This window comes from Felis catus, chromosome A3 (assembly GCF_018350175.1).
Source record: "Felis catus isolate Fca126 chromosome A3, F.catus_Fca126_mat1.0, whole genome shotgun sequence".
Lineage (NCBI taxonomy): Eukaryota > Metazoa > Chordata > Mammalia > Carnivora > Felidae > Felis > Felis catus.
The window spans coordinates 66,434,382-66,457,005 of NC_058370.1; the positions used below are offsets into that span (position 1 = coordinate 66,434,382).

Genomic DNA, 22,624 nt, shown 5'->3' on the forward strand with positions numbered 1-22,624 from the left:
AGGATTTTTCTACATTGATTTTTCTTCAAAAGATTCACAGCATCCCAAATACCCCTAATTCCTTCTTTATGTTTGTAGTTGTGATAATGCAGCCTGTCACTCCAGACCTTACTAAAAACCCTCCTTGACCTAATTTGTACTTTCCTTCAGGGTTACTCTATGCGCCCCAAGACTGCCACTGGTTGGCCAGACCGAGGGGTGTCCTCATGGACCCAGAATCCCAGTTAGCTCTCACATTTGTATCAGCAATTGTCACAGGATTATAAAACTGACTGTCTTTGATAATTCTCCCTTTTCTTTTTATTCAGAAGAGCCTTGCAGGCAATGTTTCTTTGGGCAATGTTTCCTAAAGTCTGTTCCATAAACCTCAAGTTTTGTGAGATGTTAAATGGTGTTATGTAAAAAAAAAAAAAAAAAAAAAAGTCTAACAACTTTGGGAAACATTGGCTTTTAAAAATGAATGTGTTTTTTATTGCCTGATTCTGCGACTTTACTAAAATGCATTAGAGGTAGAAAGAGCGTTTTCCAAACTTTCTTAACCACTCCACATTCTTCTTTTCTTGGAGGAGGCCATGTGACTGGTGTTCCATGGCCCAGACTTTGGGAAATGCTGCATTTGTTAGGCTCAACATAAAAGGCAAGTGTTCTCATTGGCTTGTTACACAGGCGGTAGGATTGTAAATAGAAAGGTCTGTAGAGCAAGTAGCAGCTATTAAAATATTTGGTGACAAAGCTTTTCTTGTCATAGTTCCTTCAACATAGGCTCTACATTCAACAGGCTGGCCAACTGTTCCCTTTCAGATGAGCTCCAAGATCTATAGAGAGCTTTTCTGGGTCTGGGGGGTGAGTCCCTCTCAATGGTAGTCCTGAGAGCCCTAAACCCAGGATAAGCACCACCAACAACCACCAGCTCAAGATGACTCAGGGCAAGTCAAAGCTTTCTGTGTGGCAAGGTGAGGAAAACACGGTCCACAGACAACTTGCACATCCCTGAGATCAGGGAAATGAAGAAGGAAGGAATTGGATCTGCAGATTTGTTTAATGAAGTATAAATGCCACAAATATACAACAATAGGGGAATGATCAGGTAAATGGAGGCCTGCTGCCTCTTCGGAATGGCATAAGTGTGCTTTGGAATCAGGTGGAAAGAGGAGATAACACAGGAGGGGAAACTGTGAGTTTCCAAATGGCAGCAGTATCTTCCGGAAGCACCTAGAGTTGGCCCAGTACGAGGAAGCCTCTTTGGGTGGGAAATGTGAACCCTCCCCCCCCAGGGATCAGCCTGGATGGGCTGAAAGTGTGGAGGGGGGCCCACTGAATTGGACAATACAAAAGAAATAACAGTAATTTGAGAGTTGGGGCTGGCAGCTGGAGGAAAGAGAGGAACTACCAAGTAGAACATTCAATGCATATCCGTGTGAAGGAAGGGCTGGGAGGAGGATTTCTCAGGGCAGGGAAGTCTTAAAGGGTGTAACATTCTGTTTGAGGCATTTGCTATATTGTCACATGAGGTCATCTCCCTCTCTACCCTCTAGTAGGTGACCAAAGCAGCATATTCCAACGTCAAAGAAAGATGGTAAACAGGAGAGCTGAACCAGTGTGGCTCCCACCCCCAGAAATCCTCAGAGCTGCCGGGAGCAGCCACCATGCCTGGTATAACCAGCAGGGGCGCAGCAGGAGAGAGATGGCATGCTCAATGTGGATAACGGGAGAGAGTGGAAGAAAAGGATTATTTACAAAGGTGTGGGCAGGGTGTGGATGTGTGGACACCCCAAGGGCTGGTAACAGCCCAGTGCTATTACCTCCACTAGGCCTGAGGGGAACCAGAAAGAACCGGCAGTGGGCTGCCTGCTAAGAGCTGTGACCTTCTGTTGAGGGCACAGCCAGGCCTCAGTGACCCCACAGGGGAGGAGCAGGGGGAATGAAATTATGGGCTGAATTGTGGCTCCCCCAAACCATGTTGAAGCCCTAACCCCCAGTATCTCACAATGTGACTGTATTTGGGGATAGGGCCTTTACAGAGGTGATTAAGTTCAGAGAGAACTGAAATTTAAATAGACAAAGAGATACCAGGGGTGTGCACTGTATAGGGCAGAGCAGGCTGGGGAAGGTGGACAGTAGACCTAGAGGGGCAGACAGACAGTGGGAACCCACATATTTGGGAGGGGGGTTAAGCCAATTTAATGTATCATAAGAATGTGCAACTGAGGCTTCTGATGCCAGGTTTACAAGTAGGACACAGGATGGTGGGGTGAAAACAGGCTAGCACTTGGATGAAGATTGGAAAAAGAAGGAAAAATAACAATGTTTGACATTTATGTACCTGACTTTTTCCTTTCAACTTTCCTTTCTTGATATGGTCAGGTTGTTTTTAGACTGACAAGAGATAATCCAGAGGCAGACTTTTCAGAAGAAATGGTTTCATCTAGCTTGGGGAACAGCTGTAAGGGGAGCGGGAGGGAGGGTGGAGGGGCAGAAATGTGGTGGATGAAGGCAGGCAGCCCCCTTGAAATATTTTAAAAGCCACCAGAAGAAAGGTGTCCAGGTCTCTTGTGTGCGTCAGCCCCTTGCTTTCTTATGACAAATCATTCCCCCAGCCCTTGAGATGGACTCCAACTCAACATGGGTCACACTCAGAGCACAGCTCAGAGGGGGCAAAAGCATTTAGGGGAGATGCCCTGAATGCCCCTAACCCCTTGCTTTCTGCCCCAGAGTCCTGGGGAGCTGCCATTTATTCTTTACTAAGTGTTCGTATTTGAGGTCCCCGAGCAAAACTCCTGACTGGGTGAGACAGGCCAGACAACGTCAAAGAAAGATGGTAAACAGGAGAGCTGAACCAGTATGGAGTATCTACTCACAAGTTCAACCTGGGCCTTACAGAGCCCCATAGGAGGGATTAACTGTGGGTAAGAGCAGGGACAGTCCATGTAGAATCTCCCTAGTCCTCCATGGGGTTGTTTGACTTGATCACTTGACCTCTAGTATATTAAGCAGAGGCCTACTTGGTTAGGGTGCATTAGTCAAATATGGGACACAGACTGGGAGTCTTCTCCAGCAGAAATGGACTCCTCCCTGACCACTGCCTGGCCCCCTAGCATCTCTGAAAGGGACAAGAATCTCAATGGCCCTAGCTGTCTGGCTTGGAGGTGTGTGTGGTAGCAGTAGGGGGTGGATGTAGTTTTTAATCTTCCTCCCCTGATGAGACAACTGACCATCCTACATTAGTCAGCTCCTCCCCCAGACAAAGGGCTGAGGTGAGAGACTCCCAGATGGGATAGCTCTTCCAGGATCCTTTATTAGAAAGCCGGAGTTCCCCAGCAGGCATTATGACATTTTCAGTCCTCAACTTGCTTTCATTCAGGGAGCACAAGACCTTCTGAAGCAAAACTAGACAATGGGTGCTTAATAATTCACTAGCATTGCATATAAAATATCTCATTATTCCAATTAATAGCACATACTGATGCAAGGCACCAATAACACATTTATTGCACAGGCACTTTCTAAGATCATTTTATGCCTGCCTGAGAAAATGCACCTGCCCTAATGAGCCCTATCCAGCAAAATGGCCTGAACGTTGTTGGGTCAAAGTGGTTGTTATTTGAACCCACTTTAGGGATGTGTTTGCATCTGAGGGGGTAACTTGTTTTCTGAAAAATTAAGAGAGAATTACACCACTGGGACCAAGCAGCCCAGCTCTGGACCCTATAACTTGGGGAAGAGAACATACTTCTCCTACCCATTTTTCAGTGAAGCACAAAGTGTAGGGACACTTAATTGCCATTAAAAGAAAACCCAACTCAAAATGGCTGGGAGCTAGATGCTTGCCATCCCAAAATGGCTGGGAGCAGTTGCAGGCACAACATCCAGGAGTGTTAACGACCATCTCTCCTCCCTGGGGTAGGAGATGAGAAACCTTCCCCTGAAGCACCCCCAACAGACTTATATCTCATTGGCCAGGATCAGGTCACATGTCCATGCCTAAGCCAGTCACCAGCAAAAGGAATGAGACCATGATTGGCTTGAGCCAATCAGGAACCACCTTCTGAAGCTAAGCATGGTTCCCAGCTGAAGCAGGGAGCTGGGGAGGGGGGCAGTTTTTTTGTTTTGTTTTGTAGTCTTTTAATTTTTTTTATTCTTGAGAGAGAGAGAGAGAGAGACAGAGAGAGAGAGACAGAGACAGAGAAAGAGCATGAGAGGGGGAGGGGCAGAGAGAGAGGGAGACACAGAATCCAAAGCAGGTCCAGGCTCTGAGTTGTCAGCACAGAGACGGAAGCGGGGCTCAAACACCTGAGCCAAAGTGGGACGCTTAAGGGACTAAGCTACCCAAGAGCCCCGGAGGGGAGGATGTGTGAATTAAATCAGGTTTGTTAGTGAGGGAGAAGCTACACTCCAGCTGAGATGGCCAACCCCAAGAGCTGGCAGATGGCAGGGACCGAATGCATACATCCATTTCCGTTTAAGTGGCTTGCCAGAGGGCTCAGGGCTCTAAGTGGCAGAGCTGGAACTCAAACTCACAAAGAGGCAAGAGTGCATGCAGAAGATACGCTGGGCTTGTTCAGGTGTCTGCCAGGCCAGCCCCCATAAAGAAGGGCCCTCCTTCTCTGGGGAACTGGCTATTTTGTCATCCCGAAGGTGAGGGCCACTGCAATAGCTTTCTGGGGCAGGAGACCCTCCCCTCTGCGATGTGAAACCACAAGTCTCACCTCTGCCAACATCCAGCCGGCCCAGCTATCACACCACAGCTGTGTTTTTCCACCTCTTCTGCACAAAATAACTGCAAAAAGTCTGACGGTTTTTCCTCTGTCCACGTTTGATTTATGGCTACAATTACAAGCTTTCCTTCACTCTGTCTGCATGCCAACAGATATCTTTTGCAAGTCAGCAGTGCTGCCATCCCAGCTCCTCGCTGGAGTCCCCAGCATGAGTACTGCAGGGGACCCTTCCCTCCGCATTCTGAGATACCAGGCCCTTCCAACACACCCCCTCTTGCCACCCCTGCCCATAATTGTCTGGGTGCCAGCTGCCTGGAGTGTATCAGAGTCAGGTGAGAAGCTGAATGATCTCTTTCAACAGAGACTCTGAAAGATAGGAGAGGCTACTCTCTCCACCCAACATCTACCTGGGATGTCTCAGGAGGCCCTGTCTGCAGCCAAGGCGGTGGGGGGGTGGGGAGGATGGGTGCCTACCTCCCCAATAAGATCTTTACCATATGCTTCAGAGGGTTCCCATCCCTAAGAACAGACAAACCTCTGGGCCAGTCTCACTCCTGCCCTCTTTTGCTGCCCCTTCCTAAAATAACCACTCTGAAGTCAGGGTCACTAGATTTGAATCCTGACTCTACTTCTTGAACAAGTTACCTGCCTGTGTCCCAGGTTCCTTCTGTAAACTGGGGATAATGATAGGACTTACCTCATAGAGCTATACTTGGATTAAATAGGATCAGTTTTAAATCCTTAGCTTCATGTCTGACATATAAGTGTTCTCTAAATGTCATTTTTCATTATGCCACTATTTATGCTTATTTTCTAACCTAGAGTAATTGTTTATTACCTCTGAGCATCTAACGCCACCGGGCACAATCCAGGTTGTCCCCACATGGCATCAGTGATTCTCACAACCACCCGGGGAAGACAATGCTCCAGTCTTGCAAATGAGAGCAACCCAGGCCCAAGGAGCTAGGACCAGCTCTCACAGCCAGGAAGTGAGAGAACAGAGGCTGCAGCCCAGATCCGGCAGAGCCCAGAGTTGCCACTTTTCTACTATGCCAACTGCCTTGCAATTACATTTTATCTGAGTAATATACATCTATATTTGGGGGAGGGGTAGTTTGGAGAAATTGGAGAAATCTGAGATGTGGGAAAAGAACATCACTGAATTAGGACACAAAACCACAGTTTCAGAGGTCACCAGGCATCCTGGACCGCCTCTAAGAAAAGAAGGCAGGCACTGCAGAGCCTTGTGCCCTCCTTGTGTCTGTGCCTATTGCTGTCTGCTACCTGATTCTCCATAGTGAGCCCAGAAAAGTTGGCAAAAAGAGAATGGCCTCCAGGATCACCACATGGAAGCAGTCTGAAGGAAAAAAAAAAAAAAAAAAAAAAAAGCCAGGCATGTTAGGGCAGGGAGGTACAGGTGTGGCCCTTGGCCCAAAGAGGAAAAAGTTCTCCTTCTCCCTTCCCATTGCCCTCCTAAGCTAAATCAAGGATGTCGTTTGGGCAAATGTGCTAGTGGGTGGGGTCCCTGTGCTTGTTTAAAAAACTTGGTACACTTTCAGGCCAAGCCAGAACAGTGCTGAGCTGGGGGCTCAGCCCGGAGAGGAAAGGCCCATGGATGGCCCTCCCTTAAAACAGATGTGCCCTCACTCCTCACTTGTGGCAAGTAGCCCTAGACAGCTCTTTCCTTCATCCTCTTCTTCCCTCGGCCCCACCTGCTCCATTCAGACAAGGTGAGAGTGAATCTGTTCTAGGAAGGCCACCTGGGCCACACGGGCCCACACGCCAGGGCCCCCACTGCTTCTGTGCTGGCCTCTGTTCACCTGAGACTTGGGTGTGGCATTAGGGGGTAAAGGGCCTTGGGTCCAGGGCTCTGAGGTCTGGGAAGAAGGTCATTTGGTGTGGCTCACCAGGTTTGGGGTCAAAGCTCCAGCCAGCAACAAGGCATCCTATTACTTTGCTTTACCTTTTTCTCTGAGGGGCTGGGAGGCTGGGAAAGATTTGAGTACTTCTGAGTCCTCTGATCTAATATCCATCTCATGGCCATCTCAGCCTCTCCATGACATCTAGAGTGGGACTGCAAAAAGAAAAAAAGAGAAAAGGGAGGTCGGCTGTGTCCTTGAGCTTCTGGAGATAAAAAGCCCCTGTCTTTGGCCCTTGGGAGTTTGCAGCTGAAAAGCCCATGCACTTCTTGACATGTGGTCCCCATCCCCAACAGCATTTAACTTAGCAGTAGGGAGACAAGGCCAAGGAGGCTGGAGACAGATGACCAGGATCGGGGAGCTGAGCAATGGAGAGGTGGAGAGAGAGAGTGTGTCTTGTGCCCTGTGGAGCTAAAAAGCACCTGGACTTAGATCAGACCCTTTCTTGTCCTAGAACACCAGCTCTCACGACAACAGGGTGACTCTGACAAAGCACCTGGGGTGTCACACTGAAGACCAGAGCATGACTTCAGACCTTTGGTCTTTATGGTAAGGATGTGATTGCCAAGGCCAACGTCCAGCTGGCCTGTGGGAATGGGGATGCAGATTTGGAAGCAGAGGCTAGACCTGCAGTGATGGGTGCCTACATGAAGGTGGAGAGAGGAGGGGAGGCCTCGGGGAACACAATGTTCTCAGGAAACAGCAGTTCCTGTTGTTAAACCCTGGCTCCTCGCCTCCAACAAACTTCCTGATTCTGAACCGCATGACCTCAGTGCTGGCCCCTTCCCTGTGCAGACCATGAGGGGGACTCGCCTCTGTGAAGACCTGTTGGCACTGGGCTGCAGGATGCCCACCCTGACTCCCTGGGGGGCAGACACCATGTTTCCTTTGCGCAGATTCGTGGGAGGGGAGGGACAGAGGCCAAGCCCCGGGCTACTCCTCAGAGGGGCTGGCTTGCTTTTCAAGTGGCACAGTTCCCCAGACTGGGATCACAGGGACCTGTCTTCTTATCCCACCTGAGTCACTCACTACCTGGATGTGCTAGAGAAGGGTGTGTATTTCTTGGGACCCCAGTTTCCTTGCATGTAAACAAGAATGTTGGATCTCAGGACCCCTTTCAACTTCAAGGTTCCAGAATTTCACTTTGGAACCAGTTGGTGCCACATTAATACTTGTTGCATATTCCTACATTGGTTTACATTTGGGTGTCCTATAAACTCCCATGGCAGGAAAGGGCAGCTTTTCTCCCTTGGCAAGTCAGATCTTCCTGGAGAAAGGCCTGTGCTTTCCTAATGGGGGCTGACTCTCCTTCTGCCTCTGAATTAAATTCAACTCAATAAACATTTCCTGAGCCATGCCATGTGCCTAGCTTTGTGCTGGGCATTACTGACCTCAAGGAACTTCCCTCCAGGAATTCTTAGTCTAGTAGGGGAGACAGACAAAAAAAAAACCTCACTGAGATAAGGATCAGAGAGTAAGTCAGGGAGGAAAACAATTTCCTGGGTCAGGGAGGTCAGGGAAAGTTTCACGGAGGAGATAGTTCCTAAACTGGGTTTTGAAGGATGGATAGGAGTTCCAACAGGCAAACCAAAGCACATGAATCAAAAGCAGGTCTGTCTCCAGGACATGGCTTCTGCCCACTGACTGGGGCTCACTTTTATTTGCTTGTATATGAAATGGGGCCTGCATTTGCTGTCAGTTTAACCCTGTCCCCCACTCCCAGCCCCTCCCTTCCTCTCCTACAACCCCACTCTCACCTCTGCCCTTGGGCCCATGCCCTGCCCAACCCTCAGACTCCCACAACCCATGTGTCCGGCTGGCCTTCTGTGCCAGGAGCCCCACAGCACCCAGCCCGAGTGTGGCAGCATCTGCCATGAGCCAAAGACTTGCTGGCTCCAAGGGAAATGCTCCAGGAGATCAGTTCATGTTGGGGCTGGAACAGGCCTGAGAAAGCCGAACTGTCAGGCTCAGAATCCAACTGCCCCTCCTGCCCTGTGACTTCTGGCAAGTCCTGCCCCCTCTCTGTGCCTGTCTTCCCATCTGTATAATGGCAGTGCTGTAATGAGGACTTCCAGCTGCAAGGTACGGAGAGCAGAGCTGAGCGCTGGGTAACAGTGGGTGGCTATTATTATCATTGGATGCATTAGTGCTTCCTTATGATGCCTGGGCATGCAGTCCTGCCCTTGGGCCCACCAGGGGGTCTGTGCAGGGGTGAAGACCATCCCCCTTCCCAGCAGATGCAAAGCCAGCCTTCCCTACTCACCCCCCCAGGGCATGTCCCATGCTGACTGGATGAGATAAGGTAGGAGACGGTTTTGGGGGCACAGGCACCACTCTGAGGAAGAGTCAAATAGCTCTTTGCCATAAACATACAGTTCTAGGGATGGGGGTGGGGTGCCCAAGCCTGGCCCTTGTGTCTGGTCCACTGCCCTGTCCCTGGAACCTGGTGTCTGTTCCCCAGGCCAACCCCTCTCCCTGCCCCAGCCCTACCTTCTCCATTGCCAGCCACATCAGCAGCCCCTCAGAGGTTTGTAAGCCTACTTCTGGGTAGAGGGGCGGGGACACCCCTGGGCTGAGGCTGAGGAGGCTGGCCTTTTGCCCCGGGCCAGGCCGCCATGTTCTCCATTGTCTTCCCTTCTGCGCTCCCTGTTCACTACAAGTTCAGTCTCCCACCATGGGGTTCATGGGTCAATATATAGGATTTCTATCCCCAATATCCTAACTTTGTTCCGTCCCTTCCCACCCTGGACACAATACTGAGCCCCTTCCATCAAACTTTGCCCCAGGAGGTGCTGTGCCCTATTTCTCTTTGCCAATTCTCTGGGCTCCTATCTGTCCCTACTCTGCCCACCCTCCTTCACCACAGGGGTCTGCCACCTTTCCTTTATTCCTCACTCGCGCTGTGGCTCCTGTTTTCTCCCCAGATGCTGGCCCTGAAGGAGACTGTGTTCCCAGAGTATTGGCCCTGGGTGACCATGTCTAAGGGAGGGAGAGGTCCAGTCTTTAGACCACTCCTGGGGTCTTGACATCAAACCAAGGTGCCTGTACGTAGGCCCTGGTTTTTGAATTATCTATAATTAATGTTGTTTTTTGTTACTTAGCACTTTCTCATCAAAGGGCTCACTTATTACTTGAGACTACCTGGCAGTTAGATAAGGCTGGGTCTCCTTCCAAATCTGCTGTCTCAGGCTGCTCCCTCTGATCTCATCCTCCTTCTGTCTAGATCATTAGGTCTGAAGATAGATTGTCCTTCAAGGCTAACCTCGGATCTCACCCCCTCTAGGAAGACTTCCCTGATTCCTGCCATGGTGTTGCCACCCTTCTCAGAATTCTTGGGGCAAATAGAATCTGTACCAGAAATCTGTTGTAAGCCATGTCCTCTGATTGTGGGTAGAAGTCACTGGGACTGTCCTCAGGGACAGCTCTGGCTCTCTCTCCTTCTGGACACTTGGGAAGAGTGTACATCTCCACCCACCTGAATCCAGGTGGGGTCATGTGACTTGCTATGTGAGTGGAAATGACAGGTGTCACTTCCAGCAAGATAGTTTTAAACTCAGTATGTGCTTTTCCATGACAATTGTCAAAGTTCCCAATAATGGCTGCCTGAGTCCCTGTCTGACAAAAGACTGAGCCCCTACAGACCTGTGATGGCGTGTAATTGCGGGCAAAAAATAAACCTTTGTTGTTTTAAGCCACTGAGATTTTTAGAGCTATTTGTTACTGGAGCATAACCTAGCCCATCTTAACCGGTATATTGTATGAACGGCCAAGATGTCCCACGTGACCATTCTGAGATACAGAATAAGTTCATGGTTCCTTATAATTTTCATTCAAATTATAAAAACTTTTGATCCTTAAATCTGCTGGTGGCTGTGCTCACTGAAGCCACTGGCTGGTTAGTGGGTCCTCCAAGGTACATAGGGTACGCTCTCCAAAGTCACTGTAGGCCATGGGCTTCATGGCAGGCTGGACGTGAACACCTGGTTCTGAAATCCTTTCACCACACGGACATCAGTCGAGGGCACGCTCATCCCTCTTGGTCCAGTGGGCAAGCCCACTACTTTGGTCCCCTGTCTGTACAATGACTTCTATCTCAGAGATATCTTGGTCCTTCTGTGCTACTGGGTCTGGGTCCCAGGACTATCTGGTACACACCCTGATCTGTTTCAGTAACTTAAACCCTCAGAGAAAAGGGTTCAAGAGCAGATCTTCACTCTCCTGAAAGGGCCACAGGCTTAGTGTGCAAATTTAGCCACTGCCGCCCTGCCGCCACAGCCACCACCACTTCATCAAGCAGCTGCCAAGCCCCTTATCTCTATGACCGTGGGAGAAGGTGACACAGCTCCATGTGCCCACAGGGCTCCACTCAGGCCCAGATGGATCAAAATACCCAGGCACACCCTCTCCCAGAATGGTGGGTGGCTACTGACCTTACCATGTGGGCATCCGGCTGCCCAGAACTGCGCAAACCTGCTTTCGGATGCAGCAATGTCGTTTCTAAATGGAAACTTGTCCCCCAAATTGGCAGTCTTCCCCCGCACCTCCACCCCAGGGTAAGAATTTAAAGCCCCCCTCCCCACGGCACTCCACATCATGTGACTCTTGGCTCCTGGCTGTGCAGCCAGCCTGTGGCACGTCCCCATCACCCTTGAACATCACAGGGCCCGCAGTGAATGTGGGATAGACACTGGTGGTGGGGAAGGAAACTGACCCCCTGGAGCCATGCTCTCAGGCACAGCTGAAGGGACTCAGGCCACCAGCAAGGACCAGAACATCCTCTCCCGCAGTCTCCAGACGGGAGCCGGCACCAGGTGAGGGTGAGGCAGAGGGGCAAAGGGGCCTGGGCCAGGGCCAGCGATGCCACTGTGCCCAAGATAGTGGTAGGACATGGCCCCAACGGTCCAGGACTCTCTGTGGCCTTTCCTTTCAACTGGAAATGTCTGCCCCCAGCCCATCCCCCCACCCCCGCCACCAGGATATTCCTCCTCACCCTCCCAACACTCCAACCTCACTTTGCACAACCAGCAGATTCCTGAAAAGATGCCAGGAAATTGGGTTTTGGGAAATCATACCCTGCTCTGAATGCCCAGTGGGGAATGATGTGTTGAAATACATCTTCTGTAAATCCTTTCATAAAGTGACACCCCCACCGCCACTCCCACAGCACAGATCAGGTGAGCTCCCCTAGGGTGCTCCTCCTCCACCTCCTAAATTAATGAGCTATTCCCCACCAGCCTCACCTGGGATGGAGGTGGAGGCCAGGCTGGGGGGATCCTCTATCTCAGAGAACAGAAAGGACAAATAATGAGCCGTTTGCCCTTTGCCGGCAGGACCTCAGGCCCCGCAGCGCTGTGAGTCACTGGTGATGAGTCACCGCGCATTGTTTGTGCTGATGATCCAGGGAGGAAGCAGTCACACTGCAGAAGTTGACTTTTCTCCTCTTGCTCTGGGATGTGAGGTTACGTGTGTGCGTGCCTGTGTGTACGTGTTTGCTTGGACCCCCCTGAGTGCACGTGGGACGGGCACGTACCTGGAAAATTACGATTTCCCAACACATTTGGGATAAGAATGGCCTTCAATCACAAGCTGGTGTCTTAAAGCTAAAGCTAACAGGGCTATCGACTCTATAGGCATCAGCCTCTGGGACTGTCCCTCCATGGCACAGGGGGCATGGGGGCCCTGTCCCCTCAGCACTGCACCCACCTGGAACTGCCCTCTGCCTACCACATGTCAAACTTGTCCGTAAAGCGTGCCCCCGGCCCCTGCCCCCTGACTCAATTCACAAGGCCAGGAGTGGATGCAGGACTCGGGAAATGGGAATTGGAACGAAGATTGCAACTTCGGTCCAACTGTCCCCCTTACCAGAAGCCTAGTTGGGGTGGTGGGTGGCTGTCTTCCCCACACTGTGGGCTGGAAAGCAGAGAAAGTGGCTGCTGGAGAGTAGGAAGCAGATGCCCAGAGGAGCCGAGAAGGGAGAGGTCTTCTAAAACACACAGCCCTTCGGTGCCTCTGCCCCACACATGCTGTTCCCCTGGTCCAAGGCCCGGCCCCCACCCACATGGTGCCCTCACCCTACAAGACCAGCTCAGGGGTCACCTCCTCAGTGAGGCCTTTCCCAAGCCCCCCAAGCAGGGCACCCCCTTCTTGCTATGGGGCACCCCTTTTCTTCCTGCTAGTCATTTTGACGCCACCCCCACCCCAACTATGCTCCTTAAGGGCAAGAACTGTGGCTCCTTTACCTTTGTACACCGAGCTCCGTGCATTGAACATAATAGGTGCTCCATAAATACTCTGGGACCGATGTCCCAAGGCCAGTGTTGACCTTGACTCTCTTGGATCCCACAAATAAGTGACAAGAGCAGGTTTAACCTTGGTGTCTTCTGCCTCTAGGAAGCCTGAGTTCTACTTGGCTTACAGGGTTGAGAGCAGCCAGTCTCCTTCAGTTGCCTCCCCCCACCCTACCCTGGGGAAACCGAGGCAGGAAGGCATCTGTTGTCTGCTCCAGGGAGCATTCTGAAGAACAGGAATGCTGCAAGCAGATGGGCTTGTCTCTGAATTGGTTGTGACAAGGTTGGCTACCAACAGCTAGTGCCCCTCGGAGCTGGCTTCAGGGAACTCCGTTTAAGGAATCAAGGGTGTCTTAAACCGAGGATAAGGGCCTCAGAAATCTCTCCCAACATTTTCTACACAAATGTAGGTAGCTACACATTTTTACAAATATGAAATCAAACTGTACATCCACTCTTTTGTAACCTGTTATTTTCACTCAGCAATATATTGCAAACATTTTTGTCATGCTAATAAACCTGGATCTAAAACTTCATTTGTTGTTGGTAGTGTTTCCATCGTAAGGACACGTCAGGGTTAGATGTATACGTGCTGCTGTTGGACATTTAGCTTATCAGTCATTTTTACATTGAAAACAACACGATGAATGAATACCATTGTACACGCATCTTGACTGATAATCTCCATCAGATCAGTTACTCACAATAGCATTGATGCACTAAAGGGTAGGCATTAGGGTTTTTTTTCAGTTTTTTTGTTGCATAACAACCAACTGCTGTCCAAGAGAAGATTGTACCAGTGAAAATTTCCCTTTCCAGCAGTCTTTAAGAGAAATATTCCCTCACACCTTACCACTCCCACGTTTCTGCAAATGGTTTTCAAAGCGTCAATCAGCCATAAGAAATCAATTTTTCCCTTCTCTGCTTAAAATATGCTTCACAGTAATCAGTCACAAGAAATAAACTCTTCCCTTCCCTGCTTAAAGTATAGCTTCACAGGAGAAAATCCAAAGTCACAAGAGAGGGCGTGACACCCACGGAACAGCCTCTACCATGTACCAGGCATGAGACACGTTCACTCTCATTCAATCCCACAAAGTAGATACTATTGTTCCCGTTTGACAAATGAGCAAGTGAGGGTTCAGAGAAGTTCAGAGACTTGCCCGAAATCACATAGCCAGGACGTGGCCAGAGTCAGGCTCTGACCCCAGGTCTGAGGACGGGGCCCATGACCTCCATCCTCATGGCTCCTGGAGACACACACAATGTGGCCCTAACGCATACTTTCCAACCTCATCCTCTCCTTGCCCTGGTCAAGTCCCCCTGCTTTGGCCACGCTAGTCCCCTCCAAAGGGTGTACACCCTCTGTTAGCATGGGCACAGCAAGATGGTGGAATCAGGGACGATTTTTTTATTGCTTAACTATACTTTCTACCACAGCAATATTTTACTCATTTAACAAAGAAACAAAGTTTTTTAATTAAAAAAAAAACAAACCTCATTGTCAAGATTCTCTCTTTAAGAAAAGAGTCCCCTCCGATGTCCCCAAACACACACGTGCGCATGCATACACATGCACACATGCTCACATGCTGTGACAACTTGGGGTTAGTGGGCTACAGGCTGTTGGTGGGAGGGAGTAGAGCATCTCAGAAGCATCCTGTGACTTTCCAAGGGGAGGCTGGGGGTCATGCCCACCCACAGTCAAGTCTCCCACAACAGGACAATGGCCTTTGAGGACATCCCAGAGCTACTGCTGGCCTCTCTCTCCTCCAGAGACCTGACCTCCCCCGACTCAGGCCAGCTGTCTCTGGCACAGACCCTCAACCAGCCAGGCCCTGGGGAAACAGCTGGACCCAAATGACTCCAGCGGCTGCAGCTAAATGGCCAGGCCTTCCAAAATAAGCAAAGGGAAGCCGAGGGAGCCAAGACTGCCAGCATCAACGAGGGAGTCAGCTGAGGGCAGCAAGTGAGGGACAGGGCCTGGGAACATGTTGCTCAGGGGGAGCCAGGAAAGCTGCATGGGCCTGGTCTAAGAAAAGGGTAGAAACAGGGACTTCCCCCACTACACCCACATCCACACATGTAAACTAGAACACACTCCTTCTGGAACTCTTGCAATATATTTAAGGTTTATAGAGTAAATGCATTATATACTGGATGGATGGATGGATGGATGGATGGATGGATGGTTGGCTGGGTGGCTAAACACAGCAATGAATGCATACATCTGGTGGATAATGAGTAAATATGTCTGCTTCCTTTGGAGGCCAGTAATACCAAGGTGAATCGAGAATCATAAAGATGTTCATACTCCTCTAGTCCTTAATCCCATTCTTGAGAATTTGCTATAAGGAAATAATTCAGAGGAAAACAACTGCTCTAACCCCCAAAGGTTGCAGCAGCATTGCTTCTAATAGAGCAAACCAGAATGGCTCAAGCAAGCAGTGACCCAGGCTGGTGAGTAAATTATGGCAAAATATTATATTATGCAGTTATTCAAATGAAAATAGCTGAATAACAATGTAAGGGAACCATATTTCTGAAATAGTATTAAGAAGTAAAAATGTGTATATTTGCAGAGCCATGTTTTAAGTCAGGAGGAAAGGTATTTTGGTGGATAGAACAGCACAGGCTGGGACATTAGATCCGTATTCCAGTACACTTGCATCTCAGGCCCATCATTTAACCTCTTCTGCCCCACTTTCCATATCCCTGCAGTGGGAACAATGAGCAAACGTCTCCTGGCTGGGAGGACTGCATTAGCTTTTACATGTGCGGGTACTTTGTAAACTGTAAAGCTCATCACATGCTAGTCAAAATTACACATCTGTGTTGAGATTAGAAGGAAAACAAAATAAATATAGTGGTGGAGTTAGAACTGGAGGAAATGCAAACTGAAACAAAAATAATACAATATTTCATCCATATCAGATTTCACCAAACAAAAAGTACACATAGAATGTCCTCAACACCTGACGCGATTAAACCTGAACCCTGTCTTTATTGCTCACCTTGATAAGGCAGAGCTGGGCTGGGGACAAGGCAAGAGGAATTGTGGGAGGGGCATCTGGAGATGGAGGGCTCTACAGTCCCTTGCTCCCTGGATAAGGACAGAAAAATCCAGAATCCAGATTCACTGGGCATGGGGTCCTTTGGGGCGCCGGCGGTTCTGTGGATAGCAGCCCTTGGTCTGGACTGTGAGCTCAGAGAGAACGAGGGCTTCCTGGAAGGTACAGGGGATGGCCCTACAATCCCCCAACAGTAGCAGCCCCAGACCCAACTTACAGCTGTTTGAAATTCAGTTCAAGGGATTTATTTGGCTGCTGCTGCAGGTAAAATTGTGTTTGTTGAAGAATAGGTCCTGCGGGAGCCGGGTGGGCAGGGACAATGGAACCCAAAGCAGCAGGCAGGTGGCTCAAAAGAACCCCCACCCAGTGGGCTCCAGGTTTTCATATTCGTGATCCCCAAGAAGTAAATGCGGTCACCTCCTTTTACAGATAAGGAAGCAGAAGCTACTCCAAACTTCTTCGATGCTGGCCCACTGGGCACAGTCTGGGGGAAGCAAGGATCAGCGGTGGGAGGAACAGTTCTCCAGGGACCCAGGTCCCGGCTGAGTCACTGGGCCCGGGGGTCCACTTTGCAGCCTCTGTTACTCACTGCCGGAGACTATGACTTAATTCCCTGTGGGCGATGCCACCAGGCACACGAGGAGATGGGAGATGACTGTGACACAGAAGCTAAAAGCCTCAATTACCCTTCATGACAGGAACATAGGACATTTTTATGAAGAGAGAAATTTTTGCCTCGTAAATCTCAGCCTGAGCTGCTGGTGACCATGGTTACATCCAGAGGCACATCCAGAGGCAGTCTCACCAAGGCGGGGGATCACCCCAGCCTCTCACCTGCTCATTAAGCCCCAGGACAGTGCTCTGGGGGAGCACTTAGGGGTCAGCCAGGATTAGGCCAGGGCAGGCATCAGGAAGGGCCAGAGTTCAGGTACATCTCTGGCTCCCAGCCTTGGCTTCTGGTGGGAAAGAGAGGGGGTGCTTTAAAAGGTCCTGCCACCGGGGTCCACCCTCAGAGATTCTGATGTAATTGGTCTGGGGGGGGGGGAGCGGGGAGCCTGGGCATTGGGAGCTTTAAAAGCCCTCTAGGTGATTCTGATGTACAGCCAAGGTTGAGAGCCAAATAGACCTTGTGCTGCCCTGCCAATCAATGAATCTAAGGGGAAGCTTTCAGCAAGTGCAAGCTGGTGGGAGGAACCAGAAATAGAACACAGTTTCTGCCCAGGCTCATTTACATGAAGCCATAGGGGCTGACCCTCCACCCAACAAGCAGCAGATAGCCTGGGAGGAGGGCCCCATGCAGGGTATGTATGGTACCTTGGGGCTGAACATGTCCTGGGGCTCCCACCAATGCACACCACTAATGCCCTTCCATGCTGTCATCACACATGCATACGTCCTCTCGGGTCTGCTGTCTTGCCCCTCTGCCCTTCACTAAGTGTCCTAGTACAGCAGACCCAGCTGCCCAAGGATCCCCTCTCCTTCTCCTTATGAACATTTGCTGGCCACATCAGGCACGTAACAAGCACCAGGACTGCCGGGCAGCGGGCTAAGAGGAAGCGGGGACACAGGAGTCAACAAGGCTCCCTCAAGGACACAGAAGTCCTGATCACTTAACAAGCGGAAACCAAGCATCTGACGAACTGCCTCAGGAGGGTGCGAGAAGAGGTTGACGAGAGCCTCTAGCAACTCCCATTCTTCCAACAAAATCACAGGCAGCTTCCATACCTTTCCATGTACTCTTGAGTATTAATAAATAATCCCATACTCTGTAATAAAAAGCCTAGTTCAATCAAATATCAAAACCCCAAACTCCCACCCATTTTTAAACAGCTATCCTCTCCTCTGCCAGTCAGCTCAGCCTTGAGGCGGCTCAAGGTTCTTAGGTGTGCCTGGCATTCAACACTACCTCTCGGGGAAGATTCCAGGCTCAGAGAGACTCCCCATGGCTGGGGGTCCCGGGACTTGACAATGTCTCCTAAAATGACACAACAGCATAAGCCCTGTTCTATATTTGGCTACTTACACAATATTCAAATTTCTGTGGGTTGTTGATGTTGCTTGTTTTCAAATAAGGGCATTTAAGGATATGAATTTTCATCAGAGTACATCTCATTAACATTTATTGCTGTCCCTAGCCTTCGATACTGATAAAAGTAATATATGCTTGTTGGACAACAACTCATACAACTCAGAAAAGCATTCATTAATTCACTCAACAAATATTTACCCAGTGCCTTCTGTGTACCTGACATGGTTCTTGGCACTAAAGATACATCAAGAAATACATTAGACACAGACCCTGTGCTCAGAGAGCCTACAGTTCATCATGGCGTCAGATAGAAACTAATAATTATGATGTCACGTGATGCAGAAAGATTAAAAAAAAACCCAAGCCTACCCACTATCCCAAAGCCCAGAGAATCCCATGGTTCCCATTTTAGTCCATGACTTTCTGGTATCAGCATTATTATTATACATAGCATTACATTGTGAATATTTCCCCTTATCAATGGGTATTTTTCAGCCAAATGACTTTAGTATTTCAAAATGTGAATGAATCACAAAGATCTTAGTCATAGAATCTTTAAAGCTGAAAGAGTCCTTAACAGGCTCCTATTCTGTGGGTGTGTGAAAGGGGTATAAAAATCAGGAAATGGTAGGAATGATGAATTGTAGAGGTACGGCCTTCCTGATGGCATGCACCTTGTGGGAAGGGAAGGAGGGAAGGGAAGTTAAAACCCTGTGTTGGCTAGACACATCTGTGTAAGAGTCAACTCCAACCCTCCATGTGAAAAGCCACCCTCCCCCCTCCCGCCCCCGCACTGACAGATAAGGGTCCGGAGACCCAGACGACTTGTGTGCCCAGGTGGCCCATGGGTGACGCGATCAGGACGGCTGATCGTGACCATCACACTGCACCAGCTCCAGAAACCAGTGGCCAGGTCTTCTCACCTCCCTCTGGATTTCTGAAGCATGTGAGTAATTGCTTCTACCTTTTCAGCAAAACCTAAGGTTGAGGGAATCAACTTTCAAAGCTAACTTCCCCCCTTTTAAGGGAAGACATTGTACTCCTTGGAGCTGCAAGGCTGGCCCTTTTAACACCTTCTTAATTCAAAGGCTGAATTTGGCTCGAACCCCCTTCTCTCAACCGTAGCCAACCTGCTGCCAAATTTCAAGTTGATTTAAACTTTGGAAAAGTCTGGTGCGTGTCTTTAGTTGGGAGAGGTTTTTTTTTTTTTCCTTCCTTTTAATCAGCTCATAAGTCAATAAGCAGCGTGGGCAATAAAGTTCATACTTGGAGAAACCAAAGACTAAATTACCATCTGCATTCACACCCAGGGTGGATGGTCTCAGCTTTCAAGAATTTAGTGTTTGTCTTGGAGAAAACTGAGAGCCTAAATGCAGCCAAGGGAAAGAGAAAGAAATGCCACTTCAGCCCTGATCTCTGCTTCCCCTGCACACACAGGAAGGATGGTAACGGAAGCATGATAGTCAGGAACCACAGACGGGGGAGACATCTGTGCAGTCTGCTAGTTTGAAGGTTCTGAGGCGATCTCGCATTGCCCTCCACATGTTTGTGCAAGTGAACTCACCAGGGCATCTGCTGATGGCACCCTCTGTGATTGCTAGGTCATCATTTCCAAGTGATCCCCTTGAGGGTGTTTAAGTTTTCCAACCAAACTTCAAGATTTGGGCAGGAACCTTGTGGGGCTTGGGGGTTTGGGTTGTTTCAATTCCACCCACCCGGAGCTCTTCACACTGGCTCTGCTGTGATGAGAAGGGGAAGATAAAAAAAGATGCCAAAAGTTGTGGTTCCTGCCTCACTGACAGGCCAAACATGGAGCAAGTCACTTAGCTTCTGTGAGTCTCAGTTTCCCCATCTGAAAAATGGGGATAGTAGTGTCTGCCCTGTGAGGTTATGCCACATTAAATACAGCTTGTTGGGCCGCCTGGGTGGCTCAGTTGATTAAGTGTCCGACTGCGCGGCTAAAGTCATGATCTCAAGGTTTGTGATTTCAAACCCCGCGTCAGGCTCTGTGCTGACAGCTCGGAGCCTAAAGCCTGCTTCCGATTCTGTGTCTCCCTCTCTCTCTGCCCCTCCCCTGCTTGTGCTCTCTCTCTCCCTCTCAAAAATAAATAAACATTTAAAAATATTTAAATACAGTTTGTTAAACTGTGGAAGGTTATATAAAGTTAGTTAATATCTTTACTGTTAAATGCTAATTATCCGCATGGAGCCTTCAATGGTATCACGAAGAACATTCATCTCATTTCATTCTCTTCTCCACAAGATCCCAAAGAGAAAACATTATAGGAAACTTCTGAAGCAAAAGAATAAACCACAAATTGATAGAACCTAGCACTGAGCTAGAGGTTTTCTCACAAAGACCCATTTATTCCACCACGAGGCTATGAGGTGAGAAATATCATTGTCCCCTTTCAGGTGGGCAGAGGCTCAGAATGATTTTCAGCGATAGCCTTCCTCAAGGTCACCCTTGAGGTCACCCAGCTAAGAAGAAGTCACACTGGTATGCTGGTAAACTCTTTGAAGGGGAAAAAAAAGAAGGCTTGACTTGCAGGGCTTTTGCCAATCGCTATGGTGTAAATACTGTCACCATGACTAATTTCACACTAACCAGTACTAGCCAGTTTCAGCACACTACTTGACCACTAGCATCTGGAAGTTTCAGTTTCATCTCCCAGTTTCAGGTAAGGATCATTTCCTGAACCCAAGACTGACCTGCCACCCATAAGCAGAAAATTCCGGGGACCAGGGAGGAACCGGGACTGGCTGAGTCACCTAGGGCTCCACCCCCACACTCACCCAACCAGATCCTGTGGGGCAGCACCTGAAAATGTGTGTTCTGCACACAAACCTGTTATGTGCACTGGAGTTTGGGTACCACCCAGCCCTCAGCTGCCAAGAAGGTTATCAGGCCAGTCACCCCAAAGGCCCCCTCCCACACCCGTCTCCCACACGCAGCGGGAGCCCAGGTATCTGAGGAGAGAGATGACAGCTTCCCCGGTGACCCATACTAAGATTCTGGTCTCGGTGTCCACGTGGGGGCTGGATCATGGTGGTGAACTCGTAGCTCTGTCTTTATAATTATCTTTTCACCACATCTAGGATTCCACTTGATTACAAGCTGCACCATTATTTCATTTACCACCAAGAAAAAAAAGTGTTGCCAAATTATTTTAAAATATGAAAAAGTACATTTTAGAATCAGTGAAATATGATCTATGCAGTGTATGTACATTCACATACACATTTCACTTCACAACAGTTCATTAAATAGTCTGCCCTTTGGGGCACCTGGGTGGCTCAGTAGGTTAAGCATCCAACTCTTGATTCCCGCTCAGGTCATGATCTCATGGTTCATGAGTTTGAGCCTCAAGTCGGGCTCTATGCTGACAGTACAGAGCCGGCTTGGGATTCTCTCTCTCTCTCTCTCTCTCTTTCTCTCTCTGCCCCTCCCCCATTCACACAGGCATGCTCCCTTTCTCTCTCTCAAAAAAAGTCTGTTCTTTGAGGGAAAGCCTGGGTCTCACTCATCTTTATTTTGTCCTCTGTGATCCATCAGGCTTGGTTGAATAAATAAATGCCTACCAGCATATCATTATACACAATTTCTTGATCACTTATCAATAAATGCCCCAGGCTCTGCACCAAGCACAGTAACTTTAATCTCAGCAACAATCCTATGAAATAGGCACCAGATTCTTGCCACTTTACATAGGAGATCAATGAGACTCTGGGAGGCCACATAACTCGTAACAATCCCACCTGCAAACGAAACCCCAGGTCTGAGACTCCTGACCCCATTCACAATACCAGCTCCTCAAAGATGTTCAAAAATGTTCACTGAACTGAACTGCAGAGTGCTTCCACCTTAGTCTTTTGCTCAAGGCTGGACAATAAACCAGATTGATTTCTCGTTGGTGCTTAGGTTGTAGAAGGACGAATACCATTTTTAAAAGCAAAGTTTTCTCACTTCTGTTGGGGTTTCAGCTTTCTTAGACTTTGTGAAGAGAAACAGCTTTGGTAACGTCTGGAGGGCTTGCTGGAATCAGACCTTTAGGTTGTAAACTCCAGGGTGCAGGCACTGACAAAGTTCTCCCCCACCAAATCTCCCTTGGGATTTGGTTCTTGCAATCTACCCTGTTTTCCAAACCCAGGTTGTGTCCCATCAGTTCCCATGCCTCTCCACTCCCACCCCCACACTGCTACAACCTGGGGGTGGCCTTGCCTCCCTGCAGAGCCATCCTAATGAGTGTGGGAAAATCCCTGTGCTCCTCCACTCAGCTGCAACCAGGTGGGGATTTTTCAGAAGGCATTTGTATTAGGAGAAGAAAGCACAATAGCACAGAAGATGAAAAAGCTTAGATTGCTTCACCAAGGTGTAGACACACACTGCTTTGGCTGGCTCAGAGTTTACTGGGTCCACAGCATCACCACTGCCCTTCCTCTTTCTGGACATCACTTCCATTGTTTGTGGCTAGCTTACTAATGCCTTTCTCCAAAGTAGTTCAGTCCAGGTGGGTTTTATTCTTTTCAGGTCCTTAATTTCCTTTTTTTTTCTTTTTTAAAGATTTTATTTTTAAGTAATCTCTACACCCAATGTGGGGCT

The 22,624-nt window shown here is 49.1% G+C and overlaps 1 pseudogene; it reads right to left on the reverse strand.

Moving 5' to 3' along the window:
- LOC102901533 overlaps positions 1–22,624 on the reverse strand; it is a 118,478-nt pseudogene that overhangs the window by 48,211 nt on the left and 47,643 nt on the right.